Source organism: Cetorhinus maximus, chromosome 23 (genome assembly GCF_964194155.1).
Source record: "Cetorhinus maximus chromosome 23, sCetMax3.hap1.1, whole genome shotgun sequence".
In the NCBI taxonomy this organism is placed as follows: Eukaryota; Metazoa; Chordata; class Chondrichthyes; order Lamniformes; family Cetorhinidae; genus Cetorhinus; species Cetorhinus maximus.
The window spans coordinates 48,952,759-48,977,815 of NC_135901.1; the positions used below are offsets into that span (position 1 = coordinate 48,952,759).

Here is a 25,057-nt window from a genome sequence, read left to right on the forward strand (position 1 = left end):
TGAGTGAATCCCTTCCCACACTGGGAGCAGGTGAATGGTCTCTCCCCAGTGTGAACTCGCTGGTGTCTCAGCAGGTGGGATAACTGAGTGAATCCCTTCCCACACTGGGAGCAGGTGAATGGTCTCTCCCCAGTGTGAACTCGCTGGTGTGTCAGCAGGTTGGATGACTTAGCGAATCCCTTCCCACACTCGGAGCAGGTGAAAGGCCTCTCTCCAGTGTGAATTCGCTGGTGCACTTTGAGGTTCGATGAAGTCCTGAATCTCTTTCCACAGGAAGTACAACTGAATGGCCTGTCCTCAGTGTGAATTCGCTGGTGCTTCAGCAGGTTAGAGGACCCAGGGAATCCTTTCCCACATACCGTGCAGTTGAATGGTCTCTCTCCAGTGTGAACTCGCTGGTGTGTCAGCAGGCTTGATGACCAAGTGAATCCCTTCCCACACTCGGAGCAGGTGAATGGTCTTTCCCCTGTGTGAATTCGCTGGTGTGCGCGCAGGTTTGATGACTGAGTGAATTCCGTCCCACACTGGGAGCAGGTGAATGGTCTCTCTCCAGTGTGAATTCGCTGGTGTCTCAGCAGGTGGGATAACAGAGTGAATCCCTTCCCACACTCGGAGCAGGTGAAAGGCCTCTCTCCAGTGTGAATTCGCTGGTGTAATTTGAGGTTCAATGAAGTCCTGAATCTCTTTCCACAGGAAGTACAACTGAATGGCCTCTCCTCAGTGTGAATTCGCTGGTGCTTACGCAGGTTAGAGGACCCAGTGAATCCTTTCCCACATAGCGTGCAGTTGAATGGTCTCTCTCCAGTGTGAACTCGCTAGTGTGTCAGCAGGCTTGATGACCAAGTGAATCCCTTCCCACACTCGGAGCAGGTGAATGCTCCCTCTCCAGTGTGAACTCGCTGGTGTGTCAGCAAGTGGGATAACTGAGTGAATTCCTTCCCACACTCAGAGCAGGTGAACGGCCGCTCCCCAGTGTGACTGCGTCGATGGATTTCCAGTTTGGATGGACAATTGAATCCTTTCCCACAGTCCTTACATTTCCACGGTTTCTCCATGGTCCAGGTGTCCCTGTGTCTCTCTAAGTTTGATGATCAGTTGAAGCCTCGTCCACACAGAGAACATGTGTACAGTTTCTCCCCAATGTGAATGGTGTGATGTTATTTCAGGCTGTGTAACTAGTTAAAGCTCTTTCCACAGTCAATTCACTGGAACACTCTCACTCGGGTGTGTGTGTCTCAGTGCTTTTCCAGTCACACTGATGTTTGAAATCTTTCCCTACAGACAGAACAGACAAATGTTTCTCCGTCCACATTCAAAGGTGATGATATTCAGGTCCCGATGAATCGAGTGACTCTGTCAGATCTTGATGTGATGTTTGGTTTGAGTTTCCTGCCTGAAAATCCTCCCCTTCTAATTATCTGTAAAAGGAGTTTACAAGAGCCATCACTGTAAGAACAGGATAGAAATTCAGAACAGACAATTCTATGGAACATTTTTTCCTCTCTTGTTCCCCAAAAGCTGCAAATCCCCGTCCCACACACTCTCCCTCCTCCCTGTGCTGAAATCCAAACAGAGTTTTGGACAATTCTTTCTGTATCTTTTTAACAAATTTTTACAACTGGAGTTGACAATATGTCTGATCATTCACTTCAGTGATTACTCGTGACAAAACATTAATCTGAAACCCCCTGACTGATCATAAAGAATAGCAGATGTTAACCTTGTGTCCAAAACTTACTTTGTGGAGATTTAATAAGCGATTGTGAAGATGGTTTCTCCCAATATCCCAGAGTTTCCTTCCTTCCTTCTCTCCCTCTCTAACTGAGTTAAACCTGGGATCAGTCACATGGCCCATTTTGGTTCCTGCTTCTCTTCCTGATGACTAATTAACTTCAATTAAATACTGAGAAGACTGAAGACACTGTTTTCAGTCCCTGCTCCAATCTCCATTTCCCAGATACCAACTCCATCCCTCTCCCTGGGAACAGTCTGAGATTAAACCAGTCTGTTCACAACCTCGGTGTCACATTTGATACCGAAAAAGCTGCTGACCTCATGTCTGTGCCATCACTAAGATCGCCTGTTTCCACCTCCGTAACATCACCCGACCTCACCCCTGTCTTAGGAGTGTCTCATCTGCTGCTGAAACCCTCATCACTCCCATTTTTACCTCCAGACTCGACCATTCCAACACACTCCTGGCTGGTCTCCCACATTCTACCCTCCGGAACCTTGAAGACATCCATATTTTTGCTGTCTGTGTCTTCATTCACAGCTAGGCCCGTTCCCTGACCTTTTTTGGCTCCCGTTCAAGGAGCAACTCGATTTTAAAATTCTCATCCTTGTTTTCAAATCCCCCAATGGCGTCCTCTCTTCTCTGTGTGGCTCCCACAGACCCCTCTATGATATCTGCACTACTCTAATTCTAGCATTCCCTGTTTTAATTGCTCCAACATTAGTGTCCGTGCCTTCAGTTCCCTCGACCCCAAGCTCTGAGATTCTCTCCCTCTAAGACACTTTCCCCCTTTAAGACAACTCAGTATTAATAAAAAAAGACATTCTGTCAAAACATTTTATCTTGTACTCATCAGGATAGAGGGAAGAATACCAAATTTCAAAAATTATCAGTCAGGCTAGTAATGTGTCATTTGCACTTGCTAGAAGCTACGTATGTTCATCCACAGGGACCTGTCCTCTGCAGGCAGAAGGAACAAGTCCAGGCAAGGGGTGTTTTGTGGAATTAAACAAAAGCAGAGGGGATTTCAGCTCCTGGCTGTATTGTCCACGGCAACAACCAATCAGAGTCGACAGGCCAACCAATCAGCACCCTTTTCTCGTGCAGTATAAATTGTGGTTCCCTTTGAAATTTGGGATTCTTGTGTCTGTCCTGGTGAGTGCAACAGGAAAAGCTTTGACAGCTTGTCTCTTTTTTCGTTAATAATCAAATTCCGTACAAACAAGTGACTATTTAAGTATTTTGGTCACCTCCTTCTGTGTCTGAATGTTATACTTTATTTTATGATTTCCTGTGAAGCTCACTGGGATGATGTATGATGTTAATAGAAGTTGTTGTTGTTTCTGACTGTTCCCCTGATCTCCTATTTTACAACAACCCATTGATTTCACACCAAATCTCTGATTTATTGACCCTCCTGCGGGTCATTCATCCGGGTCTGCAACCTCTGTAAAGATGGCGCCCACGCATGCTCCCTGTTGGATATTGCCACTTACAAAGATGGTGACCGCACATGCTTCTTGCCCCCGATAAAGACGGTAACCACACATGCGCTCTGCTGCTTCTTGCCCCCTATAAAGATGGTACCCGCACATGCGCTCTGCTGCTTTTTGCCCCCTATAAAGATGGTGACCGAACAAGCACTAGCTGCTCCTTGCCCCCTATAAAGATGGTGACCGCATATGCGCTCTGCTGCTCCTTGCCCCCTATAAAGATGGTGACCGCATATGCGCTCTGCTGCTCTTTTCCCCCTATAAAGTTGGCGGCCGTTAACTCGGGCCTACTTCCGGTGAAATGGCCTAATCTGTGATTGGAAGGATGGTTCCTTATTGAGGGTTTAAGACAGAGACCGTGAATTCATAAATCCTCCCAACTCACCCGCCAGCCCTATCTATGCTCACGGGTTTTTTTTTCCAGCTCTCAGTCCGCACTCGGTCTTTGTAAATCCCGCATTTTAAATCCGCTCGCTCCAGCTCTCCTCACGCCTGATTTCACGCGCTACACATGCTCCAGCTCACAATGATTGACGGCAGCTCCGGACCAATAGGGACAGGGGGCGGGCCTGGAGGACCAACGGGAGCGGCTGTTCCTCCGGCCAATCGGAATGAACAAGGGACGGAGCCTGTTGTGAGTGGAGCATGCGCAGTGCGTGCCCGGGACCGGGACGAAAGCGGTGGAATTTAAAGTCCAGAGGGTGAGAAAGGGCCGAGTGCAGGAGAGGAATGGAGCCGGAGGGTGGACTGGGAGGATTCACAAACACCCGGTGTAGGACTCCAAACCCGGATTACAAACTCCCGGAGCCCAGTTTACACCGAGTGTTTGGAAACTCCTTTTACAGGGGGTTAGAAGGGGAGGATTTACACACAGCAAACTCCAACCCAGAGAAATGTTTGTCTCTTAATTTCTATCCTGGACTGACAGGGATGTTTTTTTTATAATCTCCTTTGTGCAGGATTTTCAATGGGACGGATTTGGAGACGGGGAAACTCAAACCAAACTTCACATCAAAATCTAACAGAGTCACTCGATTCCTCAGGTCCAGAATATCATCGGACTTTGATTGCGGAAGGAAAAAGTTTTGTCTGTTCTGTTTGTGGGAAAAGCACCGACATTTTCAAAATCCTGGTTAGACTGCACCTGAACCACTGTAATAAAAATAAAAATTGCTGGAAGTACTCAGCAGGCCTGGCAGCATCTGTGGAGAGAAACAGAGTTAATGTTTCGAGTCAACATGAGCTTTCATCAGGACAGGAATACTGTTGAAGGGTCATGAGGACTCGAAACGTCAACTTTGCTCTTCTCTGCCGATGCTGCCAGACCTGCTGAGTTTTTCCAGGTATTTCTGTTTTTGTTCAGGAATACTGTGTTCTGTTCTGGGCATCACACCTTAGGAAGGATAGTCTATATTGGCCTTAGTGGGAGAGCAGTGCAGATGTACCTGAATAACAACTAGACTCCAAGGGTTAAATTATGAGGAGTGGTCAAACAAATGCATCAGAGTAATTAGAGCACAGAAAGAGACCATTCAGCCCATTGAGTCCATGCCAGCTCTCTGTAGAACAGTCCAGTCTGTCTCATTGCCCCGCTGTGTCTTCAACCCCCTGCATGTTTATTTCTCTTAAATGCTGGTCCAATTTCATTTTAAAGCATTGATCATGTCTGCTTCCAGTCTGCTCGTAGGCAGTGAGTTCTGGATTATTACCACATGTTGTGTAAAATGTTCCTCCCTGCATTTGCCCTGTATCTATTGCCCATAACCTTCAATATGTGTCCCCCTAATCCTTGTACCATCACCAGATGGAAACAACATTTTCTTTGTCCACCTTTATCTAAACCTGTCACAATCTTGTTCACCTCTGCCCAATCTCCCCTCAACTCTGTAACTCCAAGAACAACATCAGCTTCTCCAATCTCACTTTGTAACCGAATTCCCTTTTTCCCGGAACCATTCTGGTAAATCTCTTCCGCATCCTCTCAAGGACTCTCCCCCTTTCCTAAAGTGTGGAGACCAGAACTGGATGCAATACTCCTGTTGTGACCTAACCGGAGCTTTATAATGGGTCATCTTATTTTCCCTGCGTTTATACACATTAAATCTGCTTATGAAGCCCACGATCTCATATACTTTGCGAACTGCTCTCTCAATATGTCCTTTCGCCTTCAAATGTGTATGCACATCAACCGCCAGGTCCCCGAGTCCCTACACACCCTTTAGGACTGTACCATTGAGTACCCTATTCATTCTGCCAATATTCATCATCTCACTGTGAGGTTTGTATTCCCTGGAATTTGGACGATTGAGGAGGATTTTCTCGAAGTTTTCATGATATAAATTGGAAATGGCGTGGTAGATAGAGGGGAACAATTTCCATTGGTTGGGGAATCCAGGACTGAGGAACAGAGTCTAAAACTTAGAGCCAGAACTTTCAGGGTTGAGATTAGGAAAATCTTCTCCAGGTAAAGTTGGGAGAAGTTTGGAATTCTCTTCCTGAATTGGCAGTACATGCTTGATCAATGTTCAGTTTCAATCTGGCATTGATAGATCCTTCCTAACACAAGGTATAAATCAAGGGACAGGAGACAAAGGGTCACAGATCAGCCATGATCTGATTGCATAGTGGGACAGACTCGAGGGGCTAAATGGCCAACTCCCAGAATCATTGAAACTTAGAGCACAGAAGGAGGCCATTCAACCCTTTGTGCTTGTGCTGTCTCTTTGAAAGAGCAATCGTGTTTAGTCCCACACGCCCACTTTCTGTTTGTAACCCTGTAAGTTCCTCAACTCCCTTTTAAAATTCCTGATAGAATCAGGTTCCAGCACCTTTCCAGGTAGAATGTTCCAGATCCTGACAACTCACTGTTGATTCAGAAATTGCTGAACTCGATGTTGAGTGCGGAAGGTTGTAAAGTGCCGAATTGAAAGATGAGCTGCTGTTCCTCGAGCTCCCATTGAGCTTCATTGGAACAGTGCAGGAGGCCGAAGACAGAGAGGTCAGAGTGGGAGTGGGGCAGAGAATTAAAATGACAAGTGACCGGAAGCTCAGGGTCAAGCTGACAGACTGAACGGAGGTTGTTCCACAAAGTGATCACCCAATCTGTGTTTGGTCTTCCCAATGTAGAGCAGATCACATCATGAGCAGTGAATACAGTAACTAAACTGCAAGAAGTACAAATAAATCACTGTTTGGTTTCATCTTGCACAACCTTGAGAACAGCCTGAATGAAGATACTTTACTTGAAGTATAAAGGTTAAAATATAATTACATTGTCTATCTCAGGGGGTAATCCAAGAACAACACCTTGTACTTACAGGAAGGGTTGTGGGGCTGGAGGAGGTCACAGAGATACTGAGGATCCGGTTGACATTGTCTATCTCACCGGTGTCAAATTCATTTTCCATGGTGGCTCTGATCCAATATCCTGACACTGGGCAAGGGCCACATTCAGCAGGATTTATAAAAATGGAACTAGATACAAATAAACTATATCAGTATTTACTGACACCTCGGTTTTATTTATTGTTCCTGCTGCTCCCGGTACCCGGCATCTCTTCGCTTGAACCATCACATCAACACTCGGGGCAAATGACTGGGCTGAGGCCTGTCTCAGATAAAAACACGAGGACCACTTGTCACCACAGAATCATAGAAATTATAGCACAGAGGAGGCAATTCAGCCCATTATATCTGTACTGGCTGAAAATGAGCAATCCAGTCTAATCCCGCTTCCCAGCTCTTGGTCCGTAATCCTGTAGGTTACAGAACATCCAATGTATATCCCAGAAGTTTTTAAATCTGTGTATTTCTGCCTCCACCACCCTTTCAGTCAGTGAGTTCCAAGACCCACCACACTCTGGGTAAAAGCATTATTGAACTCCCCTCTAATCCTTCCACTAATTACTTTAAATCTCTATCCTCTTGGTTCTGGCCTCTGTAAATGAAATAGGTCCTACCTATCTGGGACTCTCATAATTTTTACACCTCAATTAAACCTCCCCTCTTCCTCCCCTGTCCCAAAGAAAACAACCCCAGCCTCTCCAATCTTTCCTCAGAGTTAAAATTCTGCAGTCCTGCCAACATCTAGGTAAATCTCTTCTGCGCCCGCTCTAGTGTGATCACATCCTTCCTGTAATGTGCTGACTACAGCTGGACTCAGTACTCTAGCTGTGCTCTAACTAGTGTTTTTTATAGCTCCAGAATAACCGTGCTCTCACCTTCCATTAACTTCAATGTGATAGAAACTGACAGCTGGAATCTGTCAGCATTTGAAAGATATTTACAAATGATTCGAGGGTTTCTTGCAGTTGGGATCTTTCTCTGTTCTGTCCATTCGAGGTGTTAGATAACAGACTTTCTCCTGTGAATATCAAGCTGGTGTTTTGGGCCGTGATGTGTTTCCTTGTTCATCTTGTTGACTCTAAATGATGAATCTTGTGGATTCAGACACCAGATAATCAAGCTCACAACAGATTGTCTCACGCTGACTTTATTAACAGCACCACAGTAATACAGACAGGGTATAGTTCCCCGATCCAGAGAACAGGGATAATGTTGGGGTAGACTCTTCATTTTTCGAGTGCCCAAACTGTAAATGATTTAATCATTTCCTGTGGGTCCTGTCCTGACTGAAGAGTTCAGTGTGGGATCGACATAGACATCCACAGAACTGACCGTTCATATTGTTGTTGGTGGTGCTTGGGTTAACTTCTGCAGCTGCGGCACCTCTGACCTTCCTGTGGGCACGTCAGATGTGGAGTTTGGTGTAGATCATCCTCGAAACACGCTGAAGCAAATTTCAGTGCTTGCCTCCACATATACACTCATAGAGCACAGGAGAAGGCCATTTGGCCCATTGTGTCCACACTGCTCACAAAGTTCTGACTACACTAATCCCATTATCCAGCGCTTGGCCCATAGCCCTGGAGGCTAAGGCAATGCAAGTGAATATTTAAATACTTCTAAAATGTTACAAGAGTTTCTGACTCAACCACCCAAATCATTTACACCCTTTCAGGCAGTGAGTTCTAGACTCCCATTACCCTCTGGGTGAAAAAACAATTCTCCTGAACTCCCCCCTTAGCCTTCTACCTCTTACCTTAAATCTATGCCCCCCGGGTTATTGACCCCTCTACTAATGGAAAAAGTGCCTTCCTATCCACCCAACTATGCCCCTCATAATCTTATACACCTCTATCAGGTCCCCTTCGCTGCTCTAGGGAAAACAACCCCAGCCTATCCAATCTTTCCTCATAGCTCAGACCCTCCAGCCCGGGCAGTATCCAGGTAAATCTCCTCTGCACCCTCTCCAGTGCTATCACATCCTTCCTATAATGTAGTAACCAGAACTCGGCCGGTCGACTGCAGTGTTTTCCGAGGAGAGGCAGTCTGCAATGCAGAAGTTTGTGAGGCTCTTTTTTAGGGTGTTCTTGTATCGGTTGTACTGACCACCTTGACGTTGTTTGTCCTGAGACAGTTCCCCATGGAAGATCAGCTTGGGAATTCTGTGATTGTCCATGTGGGAAACATGGCCTGGCCATCGGAGCTGAATTTTCTGGAGGGTGGTCTCCAAGCTGTTGAACCCAGCGTGATGGAGAACCTCGTTGTTTGTGATTTTTGTCCTGCCATCTAATTCTCAGGATGGACCTTGGGTGTCTTTGCTGGATGTGTTCCAGAGCTTTGATGTGTCTCCAAGAGCAGACCCAGGATTCTGCTCCATACAGGAGAGTGGTCAGGACAATGGCCTGGTAAAGTTTGATTTTAGTTTTCAGTTTAATGCCATGCTGCTTCCAGACAGATAATACCATGGATTTAGACTAGATTGCACAGGAGTTCACGGGATATACAGCAGAGAACCAGGCCATTCAGCCCAATCAGTCCATGCTGGTGTTTACGCTCCACTCGAGCCTCCTCCCATTTTTTCTCAGCTAAATCTACCAACGTAATCATTTATTCCCTTCTTTCTCATAGAGCTATCCATTTTCCCCTGAAATGCACCTATTGTATTCACTTCCTGATGCAAATTCTAGGCAATTCACCCCTGTCCCGAGAGGATGGATCTTTGTCCCGGTGGGCTAGTGGAAGGGAGGGAAGCAGCAGAGGCAGCTGATCGGATTGTCTCAATCTTAGTGACAAAGAAGCTCCATGAGCTCCCCACACTTGTTGTTGGAGGTGAGGATGGAGGTGACAGGGGAGAGTCAGAGTCCTTCAAAAGGAAATAACTTGTGTTAAAGGTACTAAAAAGACTCAATACACTGTTTAACACACAGCACTTCAAAAATACACATGGCCCCCTATAACTGGGCTGGGGTTTATGAAGATCAACAGAAACTGACCCCAATGAACATAGTTCAGTCCTGGATGTGATTATCAGCAAATCCCAATCACTGTCGTTACTTGTGAACGTGTTGGTGCCTCAGCAGGTTGGATGATCGAGTGAATCCCTTCCCACACTCCGTACAGGTGAACAGTCTCTCCCCAGTGTGAATTCTCTGGTGTACCGTAAGGTCAGATGACCATCTGAACCCAGTCCCACAGTGAGAGCACCTGAACGGTCTCTCGTCAGTGTGAACACGTTGATGGGACATCAGGTTCCCGGAACTTTTAAAGCACTTCCCGCAGTCTGGGCATCTAAAAGTTTTCTCCCCAGTGTGAACCCGCTGGTGTTTCAGCAGGATGGATGGATCAATGAATCCCTTACCACACTCGGAGCAGTTGAATGGCCTCTCCCCTGGGTGAATTTGCTGGTGTCTCAGCAGGCTGGATAACTGAGTGAAGCATTTCTCACATTCGGAGCAGGTGAATGGCCTCTCCCCAGTGTGAATTCGCTGGTGTGTCAGGAGGTGGTGTAACTGAGTGAATCCCTTCCCACACTCGGAGCAGGTGAACGGTCTCTCCCCAGTGTGACTGCGTCGATGAGTTTCCAGGTCAGACGGGTAAGTGAATCCCTTCCCGCAGTCCCAACATTTCCATGGTTTCTCATCGCTATGACTGCATTTATGTTTTGACAGGCCAGATGATCAGCTGAAGCCTCGTCCACACACAGAACACGTGTACGGTTTCTCCCCACTGTGAACGGTGCTTTTTCCTTCCATGTTCAAAATCCAAAGATATTCAGTTTACGATAAACTGGGCGACTCCATCAGATCCTGATGTGATGTTTGGGTTTCAGTTTCCCGACTGCAAATCCTCCCCTTCTAATACCCTGTGAAATTGATTTAAAACAGAAAAAAGGGAGTGAGAGAACCCACAAAAACACAAAGGCAGGTTGTGAAATTGAGCTGAATGAATCTGGGAATTTGTGGGGCCGGCACTAGGAATAAGTGACCATGAAAACTGCTGGATTGTCATAAAAACCCAACTGGTTCACTAATGTCCTTCAGGGAAGGGAACCTGCCACCCAGTCTGGATCGACACTGGCCTCTATGGAAAGAGAGAGAGAGAGAGAGAGAGAGAAAGAGGTAGGTAGCGCAGGAGGCGAAGGAGATGGATTGTTTATATCTATAACATAAGCAGAACTTTGACAGAATCTTCCAATCTCTCAACCTCCACCCCCAGAAGGACCAGGGTTGCAGGTGTTTGTGAGCATCATCGCCTCCAAGTTCCCCTCCACGTCACACACCATCCTGACCTGTCTGACGCACTCCCGGCCGGCCTCCCACTTTCAACCTCCCTGTAACTTTGAGGTCATCCAAAACTCTGCTGCCTGTGTGCTTACTCACACCAAGTCTTGTTCACCTATCATCCATGTGCTCACTGACCTACAAAGGATCTAGGATAAGAAGGACGTACATTTTAAAACTCTCATCCACGTTTTGAAATTCCATGTTGGTCTCGCTCCTCCCTATCACTGTAATCCAGCCTCACAACCCTCTGAGATGTTTCGTTCTGACTTGCTGAGCATCTGTCAGTTTCCATGGCCCCAAGCTCTGGAATTTTCTCCCCAAACCTCTCTTCCTCTCTACTTCATTTTTCTCCTTTAAGACATTGCTTAAAACCTACCTCTTTGACCAAACGTTTGGTCACCTGGCCTAATATCTCCTTATTTGGCTCAGTGTCAAGCAGTTGTGATTGGTTGATCCATCAGGAGTGATATTTGTGCCAGTGCAAACAGTTGGCATTAAAATTCGTACTTCTCCCAGCCATATTTTGCCTCACAAAAACATTTCTATAGTCAGTGCTTTGCAAACAGCCCTTCTCCTCTCCTCTTCCTTCACTGCCACTCACGAGATCTGAGGCGAAATTTAAACCCTCACTCCTCTGATTCTGGTGAAGCTGTTAAACGTTTCTAATCAATGAGTGATCAACACTCGTTTCAAAAAATTCAATAAATCAACATTCCCTGACTGGGAATCGAACCCGCGCCGCAGTGGTGAGAGCGCCGAATCCTAACCACTACACCACCAGTGAAATTGCACAAGAAATTTTCGATTCCGGTTATCTACGCTGCTTTTCCCTATTGTTTTTCAGTTCAGATCTCTTTCAACACAAAACTGCCTGTTTCGGTTCAAGATAAACGACTTCGTCAGCCAATGAAAACAACGGTTTCTGTGAGCTGGAACATGAAATTGACAGTGAGATGAAATTGTCCCACAAGTTGCACATGTGCAGCTTTCAATTTCCAAAACCCTCCAACCTATTCGCTGTTGGTCCAATGGAAGCGCCAATCCCGAGTCACTGGACTTGTGTTCGGTTGAACACAAGTGACTTCTTCACCAATGAGAAGAACCATTGCTGTGAGCGGGAACATGAAATCGATACTTTCCTCCTTTAAGACAGTTCTTAAAGCCTCCCCCTTTGACCGAGCTTTTAGTCATCTGACCGAATATGAGGCTCGGCGTCACACTTTGTTATGTAATGCTCGCGGGGAACGCATTGTGACGTTTCAACAGGTTAAAGGCGCTTTATATATACAAGTTGTTGTTGTTGTAGGATATATATAGAAAGGGCCAGTCTCCTGTTTTATCTTTGACGCTGATACTTTTCTCATCGACATTTTAACCTGAACTAATGTGAATCAAGTTTGCAACGTTAAAAAATTCTCACCCCCTCAGGGAACTGAACCACATTGACAATCACAGGGGAACAGACACAGAGAGATATACACCGAGAATGAAAGGCCTAAGGAGAGACACAGGCCCAGAAAGCAAGGGTGTCACCAACTTGGCTCAGTGTTTGTTCCATTTCCGAAAGCAAATTTCCTGAATGCTGACAAACGAATGGAAATCAAAAAATAACGGCGTATTTGGATGGGTTTCCTTCTAATTAACTGATAATTCGTTAGGTTAAAATCAACAATGGTGAAAACTTTAGTCAGCAGGATTCCAACCATTGTGTTCATAATCACAACAAACGTTAATTATTGAACATTCACACACTTAATTAAACAAGCTTGGAAAATGCTCGTGTCAGGTTTCAAACCGCAGCTTCACCATATGTAAAGTGAATATGACCCCACTCGCCTCTATAAACCCTGCGCTGTAAAGAGCCCAATGGAGCTGTCTGGAATGTTAAGCGGTGACGTCATGCAGCAGCACTTTGGGTCTTTGTTTTGAAGAAATGGAATTCGGCTGTTCTCATTAGGAATGCTGGAGACAGACTGATCAACAATGTCATCATCAAATGGCACAACGCAGTAAGAGGCCCTTCCACCCATCGTGTCTGTCAGTTCTGTCCATCTCTGACACTTCCCTTCCCTTTCTTGACCTCTCTGTCTCAATTTCTGGTGATAGACTGTCCACCAATATCCATTACAAGCCTACCGACTCCCACAGCTACCTCGACTACAGCTCCTCGCACCCCGCTTCCTGTAAGGACTCCATCCCATTCTCTCAGTTCCTTCGCCTCCGTCGCATCTGTTCTGATGATGCCACTTTCAAAAACAGTTCCTCTGACATGTCCTCCTTCTTCCTTAACCAAAGTTTTCCACCCACGGTGGTTGACAGGACCCTCAACCGTGTCCGGTCCATCTCCCGTGCATCCGCCCTCACACCTTGTTCCCCCTCCCAGAAACATGATAGGGTTCTCCTTGTCCTCACTTACCACCCCACCAGCCTCTTCATTCAAAGTATCATCCTCCGCCATTTCCGCCAACTCCAGCATGATGCCACCACCAAACACATCTTCCCTTCACTCCCCTGGCGGCATTCCATAGGGATCGTTCCCTCCGGGACACCCTGGTCCACTCCTCCATCACCCCCTACACCTCAACCCCCTCCCACGGCACCTTCCCATGCAACCACAGAAGATGCAACACCTGCCCCTTTACTTCTCCTCTCCTCCCCATCCAAGGGCCCAAATACTCATTTCAAGTGAAGCAGCATTTCACTTGCACTTCCCTCAACTTAGTCTACTGCATTCGTTGCTCCCAATGCGGTTTCCTCTACATTGGAGAGACCAAACGCAGACTGGGTGACCGCTTTGCAGAACACCTTCAGTCTGTCCACAAGCATTACCCAAACCTCCCTGTCGCTTGCCATTTTAACATTCCACTCTGCTCTCTTGCCCACATGTCCGTCCTTGGCTTGCTGCATTGTTCCAGTGAAGCTCAACGCAAACAGCACCTCATCTTCTGACTAGGCACTTTACAACCTTACGGACTGAATATTGAGTTCAACAATTTTAGATCATGAACTCTCTCCTCCATCCCCACCCCCATTCCGATTTTCCCCCTCCTTTTTGTTTTTTCCAATAATTTATATAGATTTTTCTTTTCCCATCTATTTCCATTATTTTTAAATGTATTTCCATCCATTGTTTTATCTCTACCTTTTAGCCTTTTTCGATTCCTTCACCCCACCCCCACTAGGGCTATCTGTACCTTGCTTGTCCTGCTTTCTACCCTTAATTAGTACATTCCTCTAGACAATATCACCACCTTCAGCACCTCTTTGTTCTTTTGTCTGTGACATCTTTTGGTTATCTCACCTATCACTGGCCCTCTATCCAGCTCTTCTTGTCCCCACCCCCCACTCCCTTAAACCAGCTTATATTTCACCCCTTTTCTATTTTTCCTTAGTTCTGTTGAAGAGTCATGCGGACTTGAAATGTTAACTGTGCTCCTCTCCACAGATGCTGCCAGACCTGCTGAGTTTTTCCAGGTATTTTTGTTTTTGTTTTGGATTTCCAGCATCCGCAGTTTTTTGCTTTTATGAAAGAGACAAGAGTAGTTTGTCTCTTTCTATGTATGGACTACAACAACAACTTATATTTATAAAGCTCCTTTTTCCTAATGAAACGTCACAAGGCGTTCCCCAGGAGCATTTTATCACAAAGTGTGACACTGAACCACATATTCGGTCAGATGACTAAAAGCTCGGTCAAAGGAGGAGGCTTTAAGAACTGTCTTAAAGGAGGAAAGTATCGATTTCATGTTCCAGCGAACAGCAATGGTTCTTCTCATTGGCTGAAGAGAACACTTGTTTTCAACCGACATAGACCATTTGGTCAAAGAAACTTGTCCTTGGTGAAGTTTGTAAAAGTAAACTCCACTACAGTTTGGCGGCCTATAAACAACTCCCGCCAATGTTTGCTGCCTCTTGCTGTTTCTTAGCTCCACCCAAACTGATTCTACATCTTGATCCCTCAATCTAAGATCCTCTCTCACTAATGTACCGATCTGGTTACTTATAAACAACGCGACCCCGCCTCGTTTTCCTTTTTGCCCATTCTTCCTAAATGACGAATATCTTTGAATATTCAGATCAACCAATCACACTGTTCTTTGAAAGCAGCACACAGGGCCGAATGGCCTCTTTCTTTGCTGTAACTTTTTGTCATTTGTTGTTTCCTAACACCACGGTTAAGATTAACTTTCTTATCTTCCATGTGATGCTTTGAATTCAAGACAATGGGCAAATTCAGAGAGTTTTCTTTTTCGAGCACAGAATTTGGTACCGGACTCGTTGAACGACATTTAAATGGTCTCAATCGTAAAAAGCAGCTCACCGAGTCCAAACAGGCACCGTGAGCATCAGCCTGTTATATACATTCTTGCTCTACATCTTCTGAGCTATAAGCTGATCACAGCTCCACTTTCTGCACATTGAAAGACAGTGTGAAAATATTTACAATTTCAAAAGTTAACAACGTGCGTATTTGTGATTTTCTGTGTGTGTCAATGTGGTCCAGTTTCCCACTTTCACCAACCAAACATTATCCATGTTAGTTCTCTGATTTCATATCAGCAAAAAAAAAGCCGTTAACAGGACATTTCTCTCTTTATTTTGAGTGGAGACTGTTCAGCAACTAAACTTCTGGATGTCACAAAGCGGAGGGTGATTGAAGTTTTCACATGATCTTATTAGGTAGCTGAGAATGCTCGAGGGGCCGAATGGCTAATTCCTCATCATTTTTTTAATATTCTAATTCAGTGTCAATGTTGGTGAAGACAATGTTTGTGTCTAATCTGAATGTGGTAGTGAGGCCGAGTGGGCTCAGCCACTGGTTCAGGTTCTGATCTCTCTGGTGATTTGGGCTTTACTCGCGCCACTGCCAAACTTTCTGGTGCTTTATTATTTGAGGCGCTTCCAAATAATTCGCCGTGCGGTGAAGGGGCAGTTGAGCTGTGCAGTGTTGTATTTCAGTTGGAAGAATGAGGAGAGACAGTGTAAATCCCAGGGATACTGGGAAAAGGTGGGGCAATGGCACGGACTGGAAGACCTTCTTTCACTGGAACTCCCTGTATTCATTCTATTATTTTAAACAAACAACATGCAGCCTTTACCCAGTTGTCCTGGCCGAGTGGTTCAGGCGTTTTTCCACGTGGTTCCAATCCTGCCAACTCCCCTTCTTCTCATTCCTGATTGACACAAACTGTCTGCAGAATAAATTATCAGTCAAATGAAAAAGAAAACCACCCAAACACCCCCGTGTTTCTGTCTTCAGTTCATCTGCATACATTCATTACATTTGGAGTCTGAAATTGAACAACAATTGGCCAAGTTGGTGACATCCTTGCTTTCTGGGTGTTCGCCTCTCCTTCGGCCTCTGTCACTCTCGTTGTATGTGTCAGTGTGTGTTCCTCTGTGTGTGTCAATGTGGTTCAGTTTCCTGAAGGGATGGACACATATTCGCCATCACAAACTTGATTAAAATTGGTTGTGCAACTTCATATTAAAATGGCAAAGAGAAAAATATCAGGATGAACGATGCAAGTGGAGTTTGCAATGTTTGGAAGGAGGTGCAGCAAAGAAGCGGAAAGTGTGAATGATGTTATTGATGATTGAGAGGAATGCATTATCACCTTGTGGATTTTGTAGGTCGATTACCTTCCACAGTTGAAATTCAGAACAAGCTGAGGCTCCAGGAGGAAACAACATTGACCTCCCTGAATTTTCACATAGGAAATAACGCGCGTGCATGCCCGGCTAGGTTGTGACAGAGACAGGGCGGCCAGAAGGTCCTCTTTGTCTGCTGTAACCATTCTATGAATTCATATAAATAATACAGGCTTACTGCTAAGATCTGTAGTCGTGGCCGAGTGGATAAGACGATGCCCTTGAAATCCATTGGGGTTACCCCGCGCAGGTTCAAATCCTGCCGTCTACGTTTTCCATTATTCCTGATTTTAACCATTGATCTCAGAAACAGTAATTGGAATCGACATTTTCATAACACCTGCAGTAGCAAAGTTTGACCAGTGGATGGCAGTGAAACAGTGATTGCTCACATCACATGAAGCAGGCGCTGCCTTAATTGTTACTGCATTTGCCACTGTCTCTGTTCATATTAAATTAGACGCCATTTTTATTTATATTACACTAGGACATGTCTCTGATCATATTAGCGAAGGTCATCTCTCAGTTGTTTCTCTAATTGGCTCAGTCTCAGTTGTTTATGTACTGGACTAGGGCCACAATACAGTTGGCACTATCTCAGTCATGACTGCACTGAAGCAGGTCTTGACTAAAGTTACAATAAGCCATGCCCCAGTTGGCACTGCACTAGAGCTTGTCTCTGGTTATAGAAAACTAGAACATGTTTTTATTTGCATTTCACAAGACTCTGTCACAGCTATTACTACAGGAGAACCTGCCACGTGTCTATCAAACTGGACCCTGTCTCAGTTAATGCTGCACCAATACATTGCTCTATTCATATCACACATTTCCCTGTTTCTGTTGTTATTGTCCTTTATCATGACTTTGTTATTGCTGGACTTGTTCATGTCTCTGTTCTTATTTATCTTGTACATTTGCTGGTATTTACTTCATCAGGCACTGCGTCAGTTGATATTAAAAAGAGCCCTGAATTATGGGAAGCTCCACTAGACCCTGTATCAGTTTTCTTCAACTAGATCCAGTCTGTGTTATTACTACGCTAGGCAGGTTCGTATTACACAAGATCCTGTCTCAATTATTACTGCACTCGGCACTGCCTGACTTATGTTTCACTAGGTCGGGGCCCTGCTTATAACAAACTCAGTCATGTCTGCACTTATATTCCTCTAGACCGTATTTCAGAACAAGTTACACGAGACTCTGTATCACACTCGAGCTTGTCTGTCTTTTTAATTAAGATGGATCCTGTCTTTGCAGAGACTTTGTCTTTGTACCTCTGTCTCTGCTTCTATTCCACTCTCCCTTTCCCTGTTTTTACTCCACGAGATCAGATCTGTCTCTCTTACACTGGCGGCAGTCTCCATTATTACGACTTAGACTCTCTCTGGGAAGCAATTACCCTGAGCCCTGTGACTGTAATAACTGCCCGATTTCACTTGATGTTGATCCAGGCCCTGTATCAGTAAATATTGCACTCGCCCCGTCTCCGCTATTACAGCAGTAGACCCTGTCTATGTTAATATAGCACTGGTCCTCGTCCCTGTTATTCGTGCACTAGGTCACGTCTTTGCTTAAGTAACATTAGATGCTTTCTCTATTATTACTGCACTGGTAATGTCTCTGCTTAAATTGCACCAGGCCCTGTCTCAGTAATTACTACACCAGGCTCTGTCTCTGTTGTTACTACACTATTCTATGTTTCTATAAGGTGGACGTTGAGTTGGAAATGGGCCTCTGACTTTGGCCTAAAACTACAGATTTCTCATTGTCTGTTTGTTCTGCGCAGCTCCAGATATTCATTTTCACTACAGCCAACAGTGTTACATATGAGACATCGCCTTTTCTGTGTGTCTATATGAAAAGAATTCATGCTGCATAATTCCACAAAGATAAAAGATTTATCCTCACCAGAATGTTTCATTTTATTTTATTTTCTATTATTCAAACTGTAACTACAGATCGTCTAATAACGTAAATATTCATTGGTAGTATATTCTGTTGTGTGCTCTTGTTTAGAAATTCCTGTCATACCAACCATTTCTTTGCAAAGACCATACTCACTGAATGTCTGTCATCTCTCTACCTGAGCGTCTAACTCACTGAAACTTATTGTTCTCTCTCTCAGATAAAAGCAAAATACTGTGGATGCTGGAAATCTGAAATAAAAACAAAAATACCTGAAAAAACTCAGGTCTGACAACATCTGTGGAGAGGAATAGAGTTGACGTTTCAAGTCCGTATGACTCTTCATCAGAACTAAGGAAATGGAGAAATGCGGTGAAATATAAGCTGGTAGTCGAGGGTGAGACAGGTAGAGCTGGATAAAGGGCCAGTGATAGATGGAGGCAAAGAAGAGATGTCATAGACAAAAGGACAAAGGGGTGTTGATGGTGGTGATATTGTCTAAGGAATGTGCTAATGGGGACATTAAGAGTAGCAAGCAGGACAAGCTAGTGACAGATGGCCCTAGTGGGTGTGGGGTAGGGGAAAGGGATCGAAATGGGTTAAAATGTGGAGATAAAACAATAGATCGAAATAAATTTTAAAATAGGTATGAAAAGAAAAATACATTAAAAAAAATATATATAAATTATTGGAAAAAGGGGGATCGGAAAGGGGGTGGGGATGGAGGAAAGAGTTCATGATCTAAAATTGTTGAACTCAATATTAAGTCTGGAAGGCTGTAAAGTCGGAAGATGAGGTGCTGTTTCTCCAGTTTGCGTTGAGATTTACTGGGACATTGCAGCAGGCCAAGGACGGACACGTGGGCATTCTCTGCGTCAGTGTGTGTGTGTGTGTATAAATTTGCATATGTGAGTGTGTGCCTGTGTGTGTGTCGGTGGTGTGTGTGTGTCAGTGTGTGTGGTGTGTGTCTCTGTGTACCTTCGTGTGTATATGTGTGTGTGTGTCTGTGTCGGTGTGTGCGTGTCTGTGTGTTTTGTATCTGTTCGTGTGTCTGTGTGTGTTTCTGTATGTTTCCGCGTGTTTGTGTTTGTGTGTGTGTGTGTGTCTTTGTGTGCTTCTCTGTCTGTGTATGAGCGTGTGTTTCTGTGTGTTTATGCGTATTTGCGTGTGTTTGTGCGTGTGTGTGTCTTTGTGCATGTATGCATGTATGTCTGTGTGCACCTGTGTACGTCTGTGTCTTTGTATGTGTGTGTGCCTGTGTGCATGTTTGTCTGTATGTATGTATTGGTGTGTGCCTGTTTATGTGTGCGCATGTGCGTCTGTGTGTGTCTGCCTCTTTGTGTGTGTGTGTGTGTGTGTGTGAGTGTGTGTTTGTGTATGAGACACGTCATATTGTTTGCAATTGAATTTCACAATGATCTTCATCATCCTTACATTCATGAAAGATGACGGACATGCAACAAACGAATATATTCAGATGGGTTGTCTCCTGGTGCTGCACAGTTTCTGATGGCTGAGCTTAATCCTTGAGGGGCACTTTCTGTCACAAGTGACTCACGTGAAGCTACAAGTGATGTTATGGGTTGTTGTTTCCAGTCTTGGCGTCTGTTGCCAAGCCGCTGTAGCCATTGCGATGCACAACAGTCCACAGGAAGTACCGCCATCTTCCTCCGTCATCATCTAGTGAAATTCATGTAAGATAATCGCTAATTAGGGCCTCCATGTCACGCTTGTGAGTGTCATACAAGCAGAGCTTTGGGCGTCTCACTGTCCGCCTGGCCCTTAGCAATGTGGCCACCTTCCATCCTGTAAACAGGCCCGAGCCATCCAACCTCCCTCTGTTTGCTGAGCCTAACAGACTTGGGAGTTCTGTCTTTGTGAGGACCGCCGCTTCCTGATTGTGTCCCGCCAGGAGATACCCAATAACCACCGCACACTGCAGATGGAAGTTGCAGAGTTTCTTTCCTTGATTGGTGTAAGTCCTCCTTGTTTCACAGCCAGACAAGGTACTGAGGACACAGCCCGAATACACCATCAGCTTGGCCCCAAGGGTCAGCTTGATGTTAATTCATGTACGTTTCATGAGCCAGGTGATATCTGTTTTCCCCGTGCGTGTATCAGGAACTGCATCAAGGATCAGGCTGTCTGTCACAGTGGAACTTGGGGAGCAGGATTAACTAACCACTTCCAGCCGGGTGTTATCTAGTGTGATCAGTGGCGGAAGTGCAACACCTTTCCCTTTAAACATGGTTGTCTGGAAATTTTTCGTCAAATAGAACAAGTTACAAGCATGGGAGAGATGGTAAATGAGTCGCTGTTGGTTTTGCACATTTCTTGTGCACCCCAGTGCGGGGGGTAGGGGTGCGCTTATGCTCTGTCATTGTAGGCCTATTTCATTGAAAAACGTGCTATTAATTCCAGAATCTACGATCCAAATGTGGTTCCACATGTTGTAGCTCCAGTAAAACCTCTGCTCCAGGTGAGGTTCGAACTCACAACCTCGGAATAGCCCGCTGACTGCACTGCTCCATAAGTACCACGCACTAACCGATTGCACCACTGGCGTGCTCACACAGCCCCCCATTTGACCTAGTTACATTTTTCACGGATCACTGGGGTCAGACATGATTCCTTGATGGTAGATTAGTCAATGTGATCTCAATAAATTTTAATGATATTACATGAACTGCAATATATTTTGAATGAAATAAAATGCCGACAATGGGTCAGAGAAACTTTGTTAATTTTCACACACTGAGCATGGACACTGCCGGAGCTCCTGCGCCTTTTTCAATATTGTTTTCCTTAACTCCGAGTTTTCAAAAAGGAATTGGACAAATATTTGAAATGGAGAAGCTGCTGGCTTATGAAGAAAGAGAAAGATTTTGGGACTAACTGGGCAGCTCTTTGTAAAAAGCTGGCGTGGGCACGACGGGTCCGAATGAGCTGTGAACTTTTACGATTCCATTTCTCGATCAATTTCTCTTCAGCATTCCTAAATATCCCAGCCCAATCCTATTTCTGCAAAGCATAATCCAGAACTACCGCATCACGACACAGTTTGAAATTCTATACAAGTCCCTTGGGCTAACTCGCTGCGTGGGGTTTCTGTTGTGTCAGCCATGATCTTATTGAATGGCGGAGCAGCATCAAAAAGCTGAATGGCCGCAGTTCCTCTGACCCGGGCTGAATGGCCTCAAGATTGTTACCTTGGTTCTGATTTTATGGAACTGTGAGGGGCTCGAGCGACAAAATGGTCTGTTCCTGCTGCTGTTTGTTATGTTCTTATTCAGCACCAATACCACTCAAGGCAATGGTTACTATCATATTGCCAGCAGTGGCGTGTTTGAGTGGTCCAAGGCGCTGGATTTAAACTGCAGCCTCGATCCATTCGTGGATTTGAATCTCATCACTGCCAAAGTTTCAGGTGGTTCGTCCTTTCAGACGTTTCATCAAATCCCTTAGGATAGGCTCGGAGCATTTGACACATGACGTGGTTTATCTTGCTAGGAAGAACAAGGGAGGCTGTAGAAATTGAAGGATGAGTGGGAATTGGTGGGGCTGAATGCTCTCATTCTCTGCTGTAACCATTCCATGGTTTTACATGAACAACATTTACACCAGTGTAAGGTCTCCAGTAATGGCTGAGTGATTAAGGCGATGGTTTGGAGCTCCACTGGGATCTGCCCCCGCACGTTCGCGTCCTGCTGATTGCACTGCTCAGTGTTCTGTCCTTTTGGAACCTGCAGGATTAGTTATTGTCTAAATGGAGTCAGAACCTTCCAAACACTCCCGTCTGTTTTTCCTGTTTCACTTCTGTGTTCCTTCTTTCCTGTTCATCCATAAGCATTCACAGAATCTGCAGTCAGAAATGAAATAAATCTGAGTTAAATTGGTGACATCCTTGCTTTCTGAGAGTTTGCCTCTCCTCAGAACTCTGTCACTCTCTGTGTTAATGTGTGTGTGTCAATGTGGTTCAGTTCCCCGAGGGGTGAACACATTTTTACCATCGCAAAACTGTATTCACTTGTATTATATATCTTCGTGGTGAATGGTACAGAGAATAACAACAGGTGTAAAAGTTGCAAGAGGAGATTGACGCTTTCTGTGTTTATTTAAGTGGAGACTGCTTATTGATTCAGTGTCCATACGCTACACAGCGGAGGAAGATTGACATTTTCACTGAGCAACATTTGAACAGACAGTGGATTCACTCGATGTGATGGCGTATTCCAGTTCGGTATATGCAATCAGATAATCAATTTCTATTCGTTGCTTTGAACCCAATCTTTCTAATAGGTTGGATGTTATGCACATGTTTCCCCCATTTTCTCGCTTTATTTGAAATGAATATTCATAAATCTATTTGCGTGGGAACTTACTGATTAACAGCAGAAGTGGCAAAGTTTGGACAAGATTTCCTTCAAGCCAAAGGGCACAAAGCAGAACTACGTCAGTGATATAAGTAGAAGCAGGAAGAGAAGGAATCTATTTGACCCGACGTGGTTTCAAACCATTAAACCTTCAGTTGGAAGCTAATTTCGTTCAAAAAGTATGCTATAAAAACACCCCAATGGTTCAGATTCGCTCATTTCACCTCCTGGCTTCCATTCCCTGTCTCGATGTTGTGCAAAATGTCGTAACCAGCATCCAATTTATGGTTTGGAAAAGAGTAATATTAAACTTGAAACCTTCATTCTGTTTCTCCTTTCACATTTGCTGTCAGGCCTGCTGAGAAATTCCAGCACTTTCTGTTTTTATTATAACATGAATTACTGTCTTTATCATGCACATGATCCCAAGAAATAGGAGCAGGAGTAGACAACATGGCCCATCGAACCTGCTCCATCATTCAGTTCAATCATGGCTGATCTTGGGCTTCAACTTCATTATCCTGCCCGTTCCCCATATCCTTTAATTCCCCGAGAGAGCAGAAACCTGTCCATCCCAGCCTTAAATGTATTCAATGATGGAGCATCCACAACTCTCTGGGTAGAGAATTCAAAGATTCACAACCCTTTGGGTGAAGTAATTACTCCTCATCTCAGCCCTAAATTATCGGACCTTTACCCCGAGACTGTGCCCCAGTGTTTTAGACTCCCTGACCAGTGGAAACAATCTCTGTGTCCACCCGATCAAGCCCCCTCAGAATTTTGTAGGTTTCAATGAGATTGCCTTTCATTCTTCTAAGCTCCAGAGAATAGAAGCCCAATTTATTCAGCCTCTCATCATAGGACAACCATTTCATCCCAGAGACCAATTTAGTGAACCTTCTCTGTACCGTCTCCACTGACAGTATATCCTTTTATAAATGTGGATATGAAAACAGCACACGGGATTCTCGATGCCGTCTCACCAAAACCCTTCGTTAAAGACTTCTTTATTCTTGCTCTCCAATCCCCTTGTAATAAAGGCCAATATGCCATTGGGCTTCGTAACTTCTTGCTGCCCCTGCATGCTAACTTTCTATATTTCTTGTACAAGCACACTCTTTGAACATCAGCACATTCACTTTCTCACATTTTAAAAGCATTCTGCTGTTCTAATGTTTACAACAAAGTGAACATATTCGCACCTGCCTACATTATATTCCATCTGCCATCTTGTTGCCCACTCAAATCACTTTGCGATATCTTTTTGCAGTGCTCTCCTCTAAGGTTACCTTGCCACCAAATTTCATAAATCTTAGCTACAGGCCCCAGTGAGAATTGAACTCACGACCACTGCTTTATAAGACCAGTGCTCGAACCACTGAGCTATGGAGCCACTTGCTGCGTCATGCCGACAGTAAACCTCCTAGTGGAACGAGGAACAGGACAAAGTTCTGCATGGATGATATTTGATAGACCTGGAAATGTCTAAGATGGAGAACAGAGAATTAAAAGATGCAAAATGAAAACGGCAGAATTTGATGTGTGTCAGTTGCTTTCAGTGATGAATGTCTGCCGTGGTAATGTGGTAATGATTTTACTGCCGCATGTTTACACTGACACAAATATCACTCCTGACCAATCAATCGCAACTGCTCTTTGAAAGCAGCACGCCAGGCCGAATGGCCTTTTTCTTTGCTGTAACTGTCTATAATTTTATGTCTCCCAGCATCATTTCCCAGTCATTCCGACATTTTATTACATTCTATGGGAACGTACTTTCTTACATCCTCGCTTTTGAAGTCAAGGCACTGAGCAAACTCAAAGTTTTTCTTTAATTCCAGCACAGGGTTTGGGACCAGACCAGTTGAACGACACTTTATTGGTGCCAACCCTTCACTGCAGCTCACCCCTTAAAAACAGTGGCTGTCATTGCCCGAAGATGTCGTTTATGATAAAATTCTGTAGCAGAAACTTATCTCTGGTGAAAGTATCTGAAAAAGGGCAAATGCGGCGTAGATAAAGCATGTTGCAAGAGTTATAGACAGCTTTCCTCTTAATTTAGAGGTGAGGATTCGGCCCTTTCACTGTGGACTCGATTCCCGGCCAGGAGATGAAGGTTTATTGATCTGATACAAACTGTTAAAACAGGCCTGATTTACTTATTGATTGAAAACCGAAAGACACAACAGCTCCGCCCGAATCAGTGGAGTGAGAGTTGAAGTTTCACATCAGAGCTGCAAATGTCACACGTGGAACAGCTTCGAGAAG

At 44.8% G+C, this 25,057-nt stretch overlaps 1 long non-coding RNA gene and 1 other non-coding gene across 2 annotated transcripts in view; both read right to left on the bottom strand.

Moving 5' to 3' along the window:
- The window catches only part of LOC144698295 (uncharacterized), a 666,343-nt gene that overhangs the window by 518,712 nt on the left and 122,574 nt on the right, over positions 1-25,057 (bottom strand). The window lies entirely within an intron of this gene.
- Positions 24,110-24,182, bottom strand: trnai-uau (transfer RNA isoleucine (anticodon UAU)). Its single transcript has one exon. It is a non-coding gene; the product is annotated as a tRNA-Ile (tRNA).